Source organism: Podarcis cretensis (assembly GCF_951804945.1).
Source record: "Podarcis cretensis genome assembly, chromosome: 5".
Classification (NCBI taxonomy): Eukaryota; Metazoa; Chordata; class Lepidosauria; order Squamata; family Lacertidae; genus Podarcis; species Podarcis cretensis.
Window position 1 is genome coordinate 82,505,607 of NC_137174.1, and position 14,441 is coordinate 82,520,047.

Genomic DNA, 14,441 nt, shown 5'->3' on the forward strand with positions numbered 1-14,441 from the left:
GGCAACCGACCCGCCGTGAGGGACTCAAAACGCCTTTGCCTCCTCCTGTCCGCCCGACGGCCCCGCCGGCCTTCCACGTCTGGGATTTCGGAGATACATCGATTAATTTTTTTTTGTTAAGATGTTCATTAAGTGCCTGTGCCATGCATTCGAGTTGGACACGTTCGGAACTAGGAGAAAGCAAGATTTTTTTATTATTATTTTCCTCCTCTCTTTTTCTTCTTGTTCCATTGTGTTAACGAACCTCTCTTCTCGCCGCAGATTAAAATCCTGGAAGGGGTCGATGGATGTGATTTTTTTATTTCTGTTTTAATATGCGGCAAATGCAGCTCAAGTTGTTTTGGAATTTTATTTCTGTCTCCCTACGGGAATTTTCTTCCGGCTGCAACCCTGAGCCCAGTTACCTAGAATTAAACTCCCATGAAATGCAGTGCTGTTTACTTCCGAGTAGACACGCATAGGATTGCAGTCTTAAAAAAGCAGGGGGGGGGACGACCTCCAGCTGATTTAGAATCTGTGTCTTGCAAAGCTTCCTTTGAAGGCTGAGGTGGGGGTGTCAGAAGACATAGTCCCCGTTTTGGGACTTTCATTCATTGCTTCTTTGGTTTCCCTGTTTTTAAGGAACAGATAGGTAGCCGTGTTGGTCTGCCATAGTCAAAACAAAATAAAAAAAATCCTTCCAGTAGCACCTTAAAGACCAACTAGTTGGTCTTTAAGGTGCTACTGGAAGGAATTTTTTTATTTTGTTTTTAAGGAGTTTGCCACAATTCTCTTCCGAAAGATTGGGGGGGAGTTATCTTTATTTTTGCAGGCGCAAAACTAGGCTTTATTTCACCCAGGTCAAAGACCCAATTTGGCACACACATGCACCCCACACATTTGCGTACACACACACACATAGGCTGGGGGCTTCAATGACGCCCATTTGGAGGCTTCATGGGGCAAAAAAACCCTGCTAGCCCTCTCCCCACACAGCTACTGATTGATTTTTTTATGGTGGTTGGGAAACTCATCGAAAAACTTTCTTTGAAGCAGAGTATAAACTGCTGTTGATCCTTCCACTGATTGCTACAGGGATGGAAGTGATAAATAGTCACAGTTTTATGGCTTTTCTGATAATTTGGATTTTATCATTAGTGTTGGCCCTGACTGAGTACTGGTGCCGTGCAATCTCATCCCCATACAGTTGTAGACATGGGTGGGGGTGCAGGTGCAGGTGCAGGCAGACTTGCCGCAAGAGCAGAGAAAGCACCCCACTTCTTTAGGGGGGAGTCTCTGTTGGGGAGATGTGTGCTCCGGTGATGCAGCTCCCACTTCTGGCTAGGGCTTGCTAAAGATTCATGCCCGCCCTTTGTAACTGCACACTTTTTTTTCTTTTATAACAGATGGGTTATAGATTAGTATACTGTATGTTAAGATTACATATAGCCTAACCTCTGCCTTAATATTTTAAGACTGCAATCCTGTACATTCTTAACCTGAGAGTGAACTCCATTTAAAATTAAGGGGGCATTTCTGAGTATTATTATCATCCTAATCATTTATGAATCACTTCCCGTGGGGCATCCAAAAGCCGTTTACAACATAGACACACATAAGAGGATTGCACTGCCAGACAATTGCAAACTTCTCCACCTTGCAACATCTTTATCTCTTATCTCCACCCACTTCTTGTTTGGTTTGTGGTTTTTGTCATTGGGCAGGGCTGATAAAAGATTTTTGATGAACTCAGAAGCTTTGTTCACTTCTGTTAGTTGGGACCCTCAACTGTTCCGTATGCAATTAATGTAGCACAGTTAAGGCGAGTTCAAATGTTGCCCAGGAGGCCTTGCTGGATCCCGACCCCCACCCCGACCAAGCTTCAGCATAAGGATGATACAGTGGTACCTCGGGTTACAGACGCTTCAGGTTACAGACTCCACTAACCCAGAAATAGTACCTTGGGTTAAGAACTTTGCTTCAGGATGAGAACAGAAATCGTGCTCCGGCGGCAGCGGGAGACCCCATTTGCTAAAGTGGTGCTTCAGGTTAAGAACAGCTTCAGGTTAAGAACGGACCTCTGGAATGAATTAAGTACTTAGCCCGAGGTACCACTGTATTTCCTTGGAAGGCTGTTACCAACATGGCTGAAATAATGTTTGCGAAGCAAGTACCACACCTGAAACACTCAGCATAAGTGCAAAGTATGAAGATTAGGTAAATGACCTTAGATTAATAAACCATTTACTCTTTCCCCCACTACTTCATATTTTGCTCTGATCGACACAAACATTTAAGATCATTGCACATGCTGGGTCCCCACCCGGGGCCTGGGAGTCATGCAGTGCTGCAGGAAATAAAATTCCATTTTGGATCATTGATGGTGCCATGGAACATATATAAACCTTGGTTTTGATGGCTGCCCATGACCAGTTGGTTGCAGGCAAGAAGTGAGCTCCTGTAGCAGTTTCCAGCAGACTTTGTGATCCCATTGCTTGCCAGAACCACACAGTCCCATTTACATCAGTCCAACTAACTTTTGATTCACTACACTTAAGTGTTGGATTTACTACCCTGCGGCTGCAACACCTACATAAGAGTAAGTCCCAGAGAGCTATATGTGGCTTATTTCCAAGTAAACACACATAGGGCTGAGCAGGCTTGGTGCTACTGCACAATAAGATCAGGTAAATGCTGTGGCACGTGCAGCTGATAATGCCTGCGGGGATTCATCATTGCCTGAGCCACCCAGGCAGCTTTTTCAAACAAACAAACAAACAAACAAACAAACAAACAAACACATTAGATTCTTAGAGGAAGTGTATTGGATAGTTTAATCATTTGTTATAGTATGTCACCATGAGGTTCTGGCATAATGGTGATAAACAATCAAACAAATAAAATAATAAAGGTAAAATCAAATTTGCAGCCAGGCACAGAGTTTCCTTGTAACTTGGGGCTCTATTCAACTAAATGTGGAAATGTGGAGATCTGAATTTACACATAGAAGAAAGAGAAACTGGGAGAAACAAAAATTGACAAGATTCACCCATCCCACCTGCATCTGCAGAAGTCTTCCCAGGAGTCCACAGGGTTCCATTTCCCTGCCAAAACTAGGCGCAAAAGCATTCTATGGTAGCCAGTAGATTAGGTTGTGGTTTGTGCTTGGTTGCTGAGTGTGTGTTGCACACAACGGTTTCTCCAGTTGGCAAATGTACCCACAAGCCCCCAAAGGTTGGCAACCCTTTAATAGATTAACAGGCTCACATGGAAATAGATGGTCCATTAGGTGTCATGCTGGTCCTAAGGCAGGGAAGGATTTTCAAGTACAAAGCAGCAATGGAAACATAGCCAAAAGTGAACAAAAACCAGATAAGGTGATGTAAGATGGGTACCACTGGCTCCCAAGCATCAGCACCAGTCACAACCCTAGCGGCTGTATTGTGGACCAGCTGCAGTAAAACTTAAAAGTCACTTCTAAGCCCATGTGGAGCTAAGTTTGCCTTGTTGGTTACAGTGCAAAGGGTTTGGGCACAAATTCAGTTACTGATTTTAGGTAGTCTGTACAAGTCTGTTGCTCCTGCAAGCTCTGTGCTTGTTATACTCGGACCCAGTCTGGGTAGTTTATTAATGTACAGTACACTGTACATGTGGGACGCGGGTGGCGCTGTGGGTAAAACCTCAGCGCCTAGGACTTGCCGATCGTATGGTCGGCGGTTCAAATCCTTGCGGCGGGGTGAGCTCCCATCGTTCGGTCCCAGCTCCTGCCCACCTAGCAGTTCGAAAGCACCCCTAAGTGCAAGTAGATAAATAGGGACCGCTTACCAGCGGGAAGGTAAACGGCGTTTCTGTGTGCTGCGCTGGTGCTGGCTCGCCAGAGCAGCTTCGTCACGCTGGCCACGTGACCCGGAAGTGTCTGCAGACAGCGCTGGCTCCCGGCCTCTAGAGTGAGATGAGCGCACAACCCTAGAGTCTGTCAAGACTGGCCCGTACGGGCAGGGGTACCTTTACCTTTACCTTTTACACTTTTTACTTCTATGTATGCATCCCATGTTCCTCAACAGTCCAACTTCAGTCCTGCAATTTAGAACATTAGGTGAGTGTAAAGAAGTGCACTTAACACCAAGACTATAGAAAGTGTTTCGTGTGTGCATGTGTTTACTGACTCTTAGCAGGTGCACCGTATGTAAACAGGGAATTCAGTCAGTCAGATGTGCATTATAGGTGCTTCAAATCAGCATGGACCTACTTTATTGAAAAGAAGCAGCTAATACTGGCAATGCCCAAGTCATTAAAAGTAAGGCCTCTGTGCCAGGAACTCACCTTGAGACTCCCTATCCCCCTTGAAGCCAGAGATATTACATGAGGAGGTGAGGACGACAGCTTTTACTCAGTGTCAAAAGATTTCCTTTGTCCTGTCTAAAGATGAAGACAATCACAACCTTTTTAAAGTGGCAAAAGTGGTTGAAAGTGCTGTCAGTGCCTTCTAAACAAATGTGCATGTTTCTTTCCAAAAGGGTGTGTGGTTATTGGGGGGGGGGGGCAGATTTTGCAGGTTTTCAGCTTAGTTCAGTTTGAAGCTAGACACTGATGGGCACCTATTGACCAGTGCCCATGTCGTCACCAATATATAGACACACAACCTCTAGAACAGTCTTGCAACTGCTTTTAAAAATGTTTGTAAACTTTATTTTTGTAAGGTGAAGAATAAATTTATATTTTTGAAGTGCAGGCCCTCAAGGAGAGTTCAGAAACGCAGGCAGCTGCATGATGTATTGACAGACTGACAGGCATGAACACAGATGAAAGAGCAACACTAGATAACAAATACCTAATTCATTAGGATCAGGATGATTGCAAGCCTTTGCTTAGTTACCCAGGAGTAAGCTGCAGGTGAATAACCTGTAGTTTGACTGCACTTTAAAAGTTACATGGTCCCGCTAGCTCAGTCTCTTGGGGTTTCAAGCCCCACGTTGAGCAAAAGATTCCTGGATTGCAGAAGGTTGAAGTCGATGGCCCTCGTGGTCCCTTCCAATTCCACAATTCTATTATGTGTAGTAATTTTGAAACACCCTTCCCCAACCTAGTACCCTTTAGGAGCTATTATTCCCAGCTGGGTGATGGAGGGCACCAGATTGGGGAAGGTTTGTCCTATTTCTGTAGCTTAAATCTGATCAATATTTTATGGGCTTTTTTTTTTTTAGATTACAATTGACCTTTAGCTTCCATTCCATCTGCTGCAGTGCTGTTGTTTCGGATGTAAGCTTTGCAGGTGTCTCCTACAGCTCGTGGTTAAGAGACAGCGATACATTTGATACATTTTCGTATCTCAAACAGCAGCAGCATGTTTTGTGTGCTAATTGTTGTGTTTATTAGATGGAAGTGTTTTAGGAGAGCTATGCACTTTGCAAATGAAAATCTGTGGCATCCGAAACAAACTGTAATGTACGGCCATGGAGGGGGGGAAGCACAACAAAGAAACCTTAAATGGCCTCCATTATTAGTCACTTTCCTGCTATTGAAATGCACCAGAGGTGGAGCCAATGACTTGATCATTGCTAAAGGAATATTCTTCTGATCATCTATGAAAATATGGGGATGCGAACCAGGGGGGGAAAAAACATTGCCACCCTGCCCCTTTTCACCCAGTTCTTCCCCAAGATGCAGATTCCTGTAAGTAACACCAAACCAGTGAAACAGTCAGCGGTACTGTTTCTCCAACTTAATTTTTGCCTCATAATGCTAATGTGAGATTTAAGGAAGCATTCGCAGGAAAGTCAGCAGGCAGGAGGAAAGGTGTATGTCTCTATTTGAAAGCATTCTCTGTTTGTTCAGTTGTCCAGTCCTAGCACAGTTTAAAGTAAAAGAACCATATGAGTGGAACGCAGAGTCATGGAAGTTGCCCATCAAATGTTCACACCTGCACTACAGGCATACAGGTCACCTGGTTGCAGCCATCCACTCTGGTGAGCTGCGTTGCATTTCTGTTTAAAGTATAGCAATAAATTCCAAATTTGCACCAATCAGCATATGCAAATTGGCCCTCTTTTTTTGGCAACGGGTAACTGGCTACCTTAGCAGAAGGCAGTGTAGCTGGTACCTTTGGGATTGGTAAGGCAGAAGGGAAAGAGGACAACAGCTGGCGGGGTGGTCAGAGACAATGACAGGCAGCGCCAACCTCTTCTCGTTTCATCCCCATCCTCCTTCCTGCAAGTTCTAAAACTGATTTAATCCAAGACTAAGCCTAGTGGGACTAAGGAGGAGGCAGCTGACAGCCAGTGGTACCAAAAGAAGGCAAGCAATTGAGGGCTGGCTGAAGGCAGGTGCCTCTACTGGTAGGCAGGGGTTCTTAACCATTAATGCAGCTACCAATTCTCCCCAGGTAGTTCTCTTCCCCCCAGGAGGGTTTATAAAATTGAAAGTGAGCTTGGATGGAGGGAAAGCAGTGCGGTGGTTGTGTTATGCGTGCATGAGATTATTAGGTGTAGGAGGAGCGCCTGCTACTCAGTCTTCTGTCAAGCTCCCCCTCCCCATATTTCTCTTATTTCCGTTTTTCAAATTCCTCCTGAAAGTTAGTAAGGATGGGGACAGATCCAGCTTACGAGAAAGGGCATTATATGAGTGGGGAACCACTACTGGAAACATCCTTGAATGGATACAACGCCAGCTGGGTAGCCCTTTTTGGTAGCACCACCACCAATGCTTCACCTGCAGATTGTAGGGTCCAAGATGGTTAATACTAGGGAAGCCTTTCCCCTCCTCTTTTTTTAGCTACTTGGGTCGCAAGCCATTTAGGGCTTTATATTATGGTGTATATAGCGCCTGGTAGCTCACTGGCAGCCAGTGCAGTGAAAGGACCAGTTCCACCAGGCTGTCCTACTTGCCCATCTAGCAGCTGTATTCTGCAGCCTCCAGACCAACTTCAAGGGCAGCTCCACATAAAGGGCATTACAGTAGTCCAAGTGGGAGGTAACTGAAGCATGATCAACTGAGGTCATGCTAACCTGATCAAGGGATGGCTACAGCTGGCTGAGCAGCCTAAGCTGGGCATAAGCGCTCTTAACCACAGAAGCAACTTGAGACTTCATCATAGCTGTCAACCTTCCCTTTTTTTGAGGGAAATTCCCTTATTCCAGCGCCGTTTCCCGCTGCTTCCAGGTGCTATCCTGGATTGTTAGATATCCTGTAGACTGTCCCTGGGACAGGTGAGGCTGCTGATCCCTTATTTTCAAGGCTGCTGATCCCTTATTTTCAAATCTGAAAGTTGACAGCTATGGACTTCATTGACAAGTTGAAATCCAGGAATATTAACCTGTTCCTTCAGGGGGGATACATGTCCCCTCCCAGAACAGGTCATCTATCTAATTCCTGGACACAGGAACTAGCCACTTACAGCTTCAGTTTATTGGTCCCCATCAAGTTCATCACTGCCTGTAGTCCATGACCTTCACAGCATCCCAATTCTAATGGAATGGAGAGATAGCACTGTGCACGAACTGATGACACGATGCTCCAAATCCCCAGATGATCGCTTGTAACAGGTTTCATATAGCATATAGGTGATAGGAAAGATGCTTGTGGGATCCCACACAGCCCCAAAGCCATGAAGCTGAGCAACAGTCTCCTAGTTCTACTTTTTGGCAGCAACCCTGCAAGTTAGGAGCAGAGCCACTGCAATAACATAAGAGCCCTGCTGGATCAGGCCAACGGTTCATCTAGTAGTCCAACCAGATGCCTACGGAAAGCAAAAAAAATAAGGATCTGAGTGCAACAGCAGTCTCCCTGCACTTCTACTGTGGAGGCTGATGCACAAAAATCATTCAGCTATTCTGTAATCACCTTTTCCTCCTTTAGCACGCCTTTGACATCCTTGTCATCCAAAAGTCAAACTCTCTACCTAACTAGTTTCCTGCTTCTAATTACAGTGGTACCTCGGGTTACAAACACCTCATGTTACAAACACTTCGGGTTACAGACCCTGCTAACCCTGAAGTAGTACCTCGGGTTAAGAACTTTACCTCAGGATGAGAACAAAAATTGTGTGCTGGCGGCACAGCGGCAGCGGGAGGCCCCATTGGCTAAAGTGGTACCTCAGGTTAAGAACGGTTTCAGGTTAAGAACGGACCTCCGGAACAAATTAAGTTCATAACCAGAGGTACCAATCTATTTCTCTGGTGATTGTAGTCTTTGCTTTTAGCAATGTGCTGCTTTAGATCTTTTTCTGCATTCCTTGCATTTCTTTTCCCCAAAGTTTGTGTTCCTTTATGTTCTCATTTAGACAAGACTTTCATTTTCCAAAAGAAGACTCCTTGTCTCTAATAGCTTCCTTCACTCTGCTACGCATGCTGGTATTTTCTGTTGGTAACTTTTGTGACTGATAGTATACATTGCCGGTGAGCTTCTATTATGGCAGTTTTGCACAACCTCCAAGCAATCTGGAGAGATTTAACCACCTTCACTTTACCTTTAAACTTTTTATCATTCTCCTCCTTTTTGATAAGTTTCTTCTTTTGAAGCCACATGTGACCTTTGGACTTACTTGGCAATTCTCAACTTACATACACGCTCAATTTGATAGTACTATGGTCCCTGTTACCAGCTGGTTTAACAAAGTTAAAATCATGCTTTGTAGTTGGTGTTGTGGCCAACCTATTTAGATCACCATCACTGAGGGTATTTAGAGACTGTGCCGCTTTGTTTGACTGGAACACAAATGTATTCAAGTCTATGTGGGGCCACCTGAAGTCTGGCATCAGTACAACAGTTCCTCCTGTGGATGCCTCCTTGATTTCATTCTGCATCTGCATCCTTGGCATTTTTCTTTGGTCTCCCTCCTTCCTTTCAGAGTGGTAGCATTGGCTGTAATGCTAAACACTGTTTGACAACCTAAAACGGAGCACATTGTGTAATTAACTTGAGTGCCTGCAGCACAATGGCTCCATCTGAGTTTCTGCCAATATTTCAAAAGCTGTTTTGGTTTTGAGGCTTGAACTGATATTTATTTTGCCATTGGTATGCTGCATGCACATGAAAACTACATTAAGGCAGGGATGGGGGACAAAATGTGGCCCTCCAGGCAGTGTAGATTTATGGTCTGTGAGGCCCTGTGTGCAGCCTTTTGGGGAAGCAGGGGGCAGCATTTGTTCACCTAGAGCCAGTGTGGTGTAGTGGTTAAGAGCAGTGGACTCGTAATCTGGTGAACCGGGTTTGATTCCCTGCTCCTCCACATGCAGCTGCTGGGTGACCTTGGGCTAGTCACACTTCTCTGAAGTCTCTCAGCCTCACTCACCTGACAGAGTGTTTGTTGTGGGGGAGGAAGGGAAAAGGAGATTGTTAGCCGCTTTGAGACTCCTTAGGGTAGTGATAAAGCAGGATATCAAATCCAAACTTCTCTTCTCTTCTAATGTGACTATGTCAAAATCAGGAGTGTATGAGGAGATAATAATGTTTCTTCCTTTGCACTGTGCTCATCTTTCTCAACACAACTTGGGAAGAATCACTGCTGTGGATCAGGCAGGAGGAAAAGGTGATGATAATGATGCCTCTGAAATGCCCCTCTCCAAAACAAAACAAAACCCTTGGGAACAATCAGGAAAGATGTGACAATAATGATGATAATGAGAATGCGTCAGCATTGCCCCTCCCCCAAAACAAATTGGGAACAATCTGGGGGAAGCTGATCTAAAAGTTTCTGGCCAAAAGGTCCCAGCCCTTAAGATGAAAATATGGCTGAATCAAGTTGTGGCTGAGATCATTTTTCAAATTATGGGATTTTGTTTTTAGTAGGGAATTTGATTGCTTCTACAGAATGCTCCATTTTGATGTGTTTAGCTTATGAGGGCAGGGGGAACTGAATATGGACTAAAAAGAAGCTGAGGAGTGGGCGGATTGCAGGTTTCGCTGAGAAGCAAATCAGGTTTTGTGACGCGGCACAATATGAAAGCTTCCTTTTCCACTATATTCAGAATTAAACTGCAAAAATAAAAAATGAATGCCTTTTATGAGTCTATGTTGCAGTTATTTTCACATCTCATAATAAGCCAAAATAATTGGGAAATCTTCATACATGGTTCAAAATACAAACATGGACGAAGGCTGGGGGTACCAGCGAGGTTTTAAGGGGCCCAGTATACTGAATGTAGATTGAGCCTCTGCTGCATTTTCCAAAGATGACAAATTTGCATCAAATTTGCATATACCTTAATTCACATGCACATTTGTAGCCTCTTTTGCAGATGGAGGTGGGGCTTAAAAATGAACCGCAAGTCCCTTCCAAATCAACCTGTCTTCTGCTTCATCTTGTGGCACACACTCTTAAGAAAAACCCACCATCCTTTTCACTTTCTTCTCTTTGATTTGTAGAGAGGGTTTACATTTAATGGTAGGAACGGAATGTGTGGGACTTCCAACCCTTTTCAAGTTTCTGTGGTCCTCCAGATGTTGTTAGGCTTCAACTTCCAATAGTCCAGCCACAGGTTCTCCACCTCTGCCATGCGCTATGTTAGCCATTCAGAGCTACAAATGCACATTAATAGGTCTTCAGCTTCTCAATTTTTCAGTTATGCAGGGGAAATAGGACCACCAAACCATCAGGTTGTTGTTGTCTAACCAGTTAAATGGAGTTTGGGCAAATCAGGATACAGATGTAACTATGCTTTTAATTAAACATCAGGGTATGATCCAACTAAGTCATACTCAGAGGATATACTCTGAAATTAATGGACATGGCTAACTTTGCTATCCATGCAGAACTTTAATCACAGGCAAGTGTATGTCAGGCTGCGAGATACTCCTTGTCTGAAACCATGGAGAGCTTCTGCCAGTTATTGTAGATGGCACTGAGCTAGAAAGACCAGTGATCTGATTCAGTTCAAGACAGCTTGCTACATTCATATGCTATGTTCACTGGGTCTACTCCGAGTATAGCCCAGTTGGATCTTACCCTGTGGTGTTCTTACACAGCACATAATAAATTTACAGCCCAATCCTATGCATGTTTACTCAGAAGTTTCACAGGTTTTAAATACTTAGTGTACATAGGACTACTGCCCTAATCACTGGTACCACATGGTGTGATGCCCACTGCCATAGGAGGGGGGCTTTAAATGTATCAAGACAAATTTATCCATCTATCCACCAGTGGCTTGAGCCATGGTAGCTAAAAGGGGAGCCTGTATATCCAGAAGCATTATATATAGAGTGGCTGGGGAAGCCCAGCCAGATGGGCGGGGTATAAATAATAAAATATGATAATGATGATGATGATAATTATTTGGCTACCAGATGCAGTGAATGAACAACAGGGAATGATTTTCAGCTTCATGCCCTACTTAGGAGCTTCTCGGGAGCATGTGGCTGGTTACTCTCGGAGTGCAGGACTGGATGTGCCTTTGGTGTGACCCAGGAGGGCACTCCTTGTGTTCTTCCCCTTAGAGCATTTGAAGATGAAGATCCAAGTGCTTTTTATTTGCCCACAAAATCCTCACAGGAGAGAAAGGGAGGTGCATTGTTCTAGTTTATCTCAAATTTTGATAAAAATGGTACATTTCTCATTTATATTTAATACAAGCCCAAATTACTCCAGTACTGCAAATTATATTATGGGAATCATTTAACATTTCTGTGAGGGAAGCCAAAGCAAATATGCCAGGATCCTATTACTTTTCAGATTTGTCTTATGCTTTGAAAAAGCATTTTAACTTGGCATGAGGCCCATTTGAAACCGGGCCTGGAGTGTTTTAGTACTTTAAAAACCTTACTGGGGTGTGTAATAGCTTGGCATATCCTTGAGGCTCTTGTCAGTGGGACATACATTTTTGGTTCAGATTTTGCTTCTTCTGGATTTATAAAAAAATGCAAGCAGTGCAATTTTTATTGCTTATCACAGAATTGCTTCTCTCTATCAGTTACGAGCATGCTACAATTACTTTTTTTCCAAGAGTATCACAGAATAAAAATAACAGAAGAAATTAAAGAAAAGTTGTATTGCAAAGTTATGCATTTCCGCTGTGGCTAAAAAGTATGCCATAGCAGCAACTACTACCTAGTGCAACCAGAGCATTTATAAATGTATTAAGTGCACAAGTACAAGCCCTGTGTGTCCAAAACCTGGGGACGCGTGTCCATTGGGAGACGTTCATTCCCTCGTGGAATGTTTCTTAAATGTGTTGGAATGTTAACTAGGGGTTCTGTCATCAACTCAACATACCGAACTTGAGCTCTATAATAACTAATTGGATAAAATAAAATATGAAGTTAAAACAGCATTTGAGAGGGTCTGTTTTGAGAAATTCACTCTTGCTCACATCATTTGCTAGCACAGCTACAGTGAGAATTCTCATGATGCCAGTGCAGATATAACACTACTGAATGATTAGACATGGCCATCAACTGGTTTGCTGAAATCGTGCCACCTCTTTTTTGGAGTGCAGATGTCTCTTGCTGAGATTAATCACAGACAATTTTTATATTGGCATTTATGTTAACCATCTTTGGAGGTTGTCAGGGTTCCTGTTTGATTCAGTATCTGAAACAACGGTTTAAAGCTGGCTGTTGATGCTGGAAGCAGGAACCCTTAATACTCCGAACTGTAGTTAACATCAGTGCTGACATGGTTAGGGCCTGCTCAATGGATTTGCACTCCAAAACAGGGTTGTCATCTCCCTCCCAGAATTGTGAGAGACTGCCGCTGGAATGCGGATGTGTGACATCACACACACACACACACACACACACACACACACACACAGGCCTGTTGTGGTGGCCTGTGTGGCGGCTCCTCTTCCTCCTCCTTTCCGCAGCCAGCGAGGCACCCTTTTCCGCAGGAAGGGGGTCAGATGAGGAGCTGGAGCTCAGGCCACATTGCAAAGGAAAAATTGGTCACCTGAAATCATACACACTAGGTGGGCCTATGACCCACTGGGGGTGGGGGAACTCAAGATCTGGCAGAAAATGTTCCCCACTATTTTCAAACCTGCGGTTTCCAATCTAAATGATTCTGTATTTCAATTATTAACTTATTAAGTGGACAGATATCAGGCTTCTGTGAATTTTAAGTAAAGATATACAAATGTCTAACAAAATGCTAGGGATTAATTTTGCTCTCTCTCTCCCCCCCCCCCCACTTACTGTATATTAAAGTCTACAGCTTAGAAAATGATGGACCCTAATAAATTGTAAGTCTAATAAACCATTATAACTGCCTGATCCATAATAAATCAATATTTTCAGTAACCTCTTTCACTATAGGTTGCTCTTTCATCATTGACAAAGACAGATTTTTCTGAAAGTCATTGGAAAGATAAACCAGTTAAGCTAAGGTTGCCAGGAATGCAAAAAAAAAAAAAAAAAGCATCCTAGTACTTTTTCCCACATTGCTAGAACTCTCTGTTTCAAAGAAAACCATAAAACTTTTTCAATAGATGACGCAAATGACATCATTTCTGATTATTGCCATCACACTCTCCTGTGTGAGTGTGTGAGGGCCCTGCTCCTTCCTGCCACTTACCACCTGGTCCAGGGCAGGGCCTGACAGGCCTCACTAGGACAGTTGCTATTACTGCTGGAGGGGTGCAGAGTGCTTTTAAAATATTTTAATAAATTTTATTTTGAATTTTTTGTATGTGGGGGGTGGGGGTGGGATGGATGTTTATTGGGCCTGAGAATTTGATTTTACGTTTTTGTAATTTTTACTGTTTTTTGTTTGTATTGTTTTATTGGTTTGTTGTTTTTTTTAAGGTGTTATTTTGTTCTTAAGGGGAGGGGTCAGGGCTGCCGGGGAGTAGGTCCCAGCCAACAAAATGGCTGGGGCATGTTCCACAGGGGGGGATGCACTGGGACAACCGATCTCAGTGGTGACGGGTAGGAGGAGGAGTTATGCTAAGACCAGACCATGTCATTACAGAGGAGGCAGGTTTAGTCGTTGTCTGAGGACTATCCCTGCCTCCGGGTCTGGTCCTGACCGGATGGATACTAGAATCAGCAAGGGATACCCACATGACCTGAAGGTGCTGCTGTGCAATGCCAGGTCAATGATTCATAAGACCACTGCCATCCATGACTTGATCATGGATGGAGGACTTGACCTGGCATGTGTAACAGAGACTTGGTTGGATGAAGCAGATGGGCCTGTCCTTGCCGCTGCTTGTCCACCAGGTTTCTCTTACGCACAGCAGCCCAGGTCATGTGGGCAGGGAGGGGGTTTGCAGTGATTTTTAGGAAGTCATTAGTTTGCACCAGGCATCCTATTGGGAAGACCCAGTTTTCCGAGTGCATGTTCTGGAAGTTGGGCAATAGGGGCAGTACAGGATTCCTTTTGGTGTACCGACCTCCCCGCTGCACCAAGGATTCCCTGCCCGAGCTGCTTCAGGTTGTGGCAGATGTTCTCCTGGAGACACCTAGCTTGGTTGTCCTAGGGGATTTTAACATCCATGCCGACACGACCTTACAAGGGGCTGCTCGGG

The 14,441-nt window shown here is 44.2% G+C and overlaps 1 protein-coding gene across 2 annotated transcripts in view; it reads left to right on the forward strand.

The window, feature by feature from the left end:
* The window catches only part of LOC307217156 (putative membrane protein C3orf80 homolog), a 52,976-nt gene that overhangs the window by 1,253 nt on the left and 37,282 nt on the right, over window positions 1-14,441 (forward strand). The window lies entirely within an intron of this gene.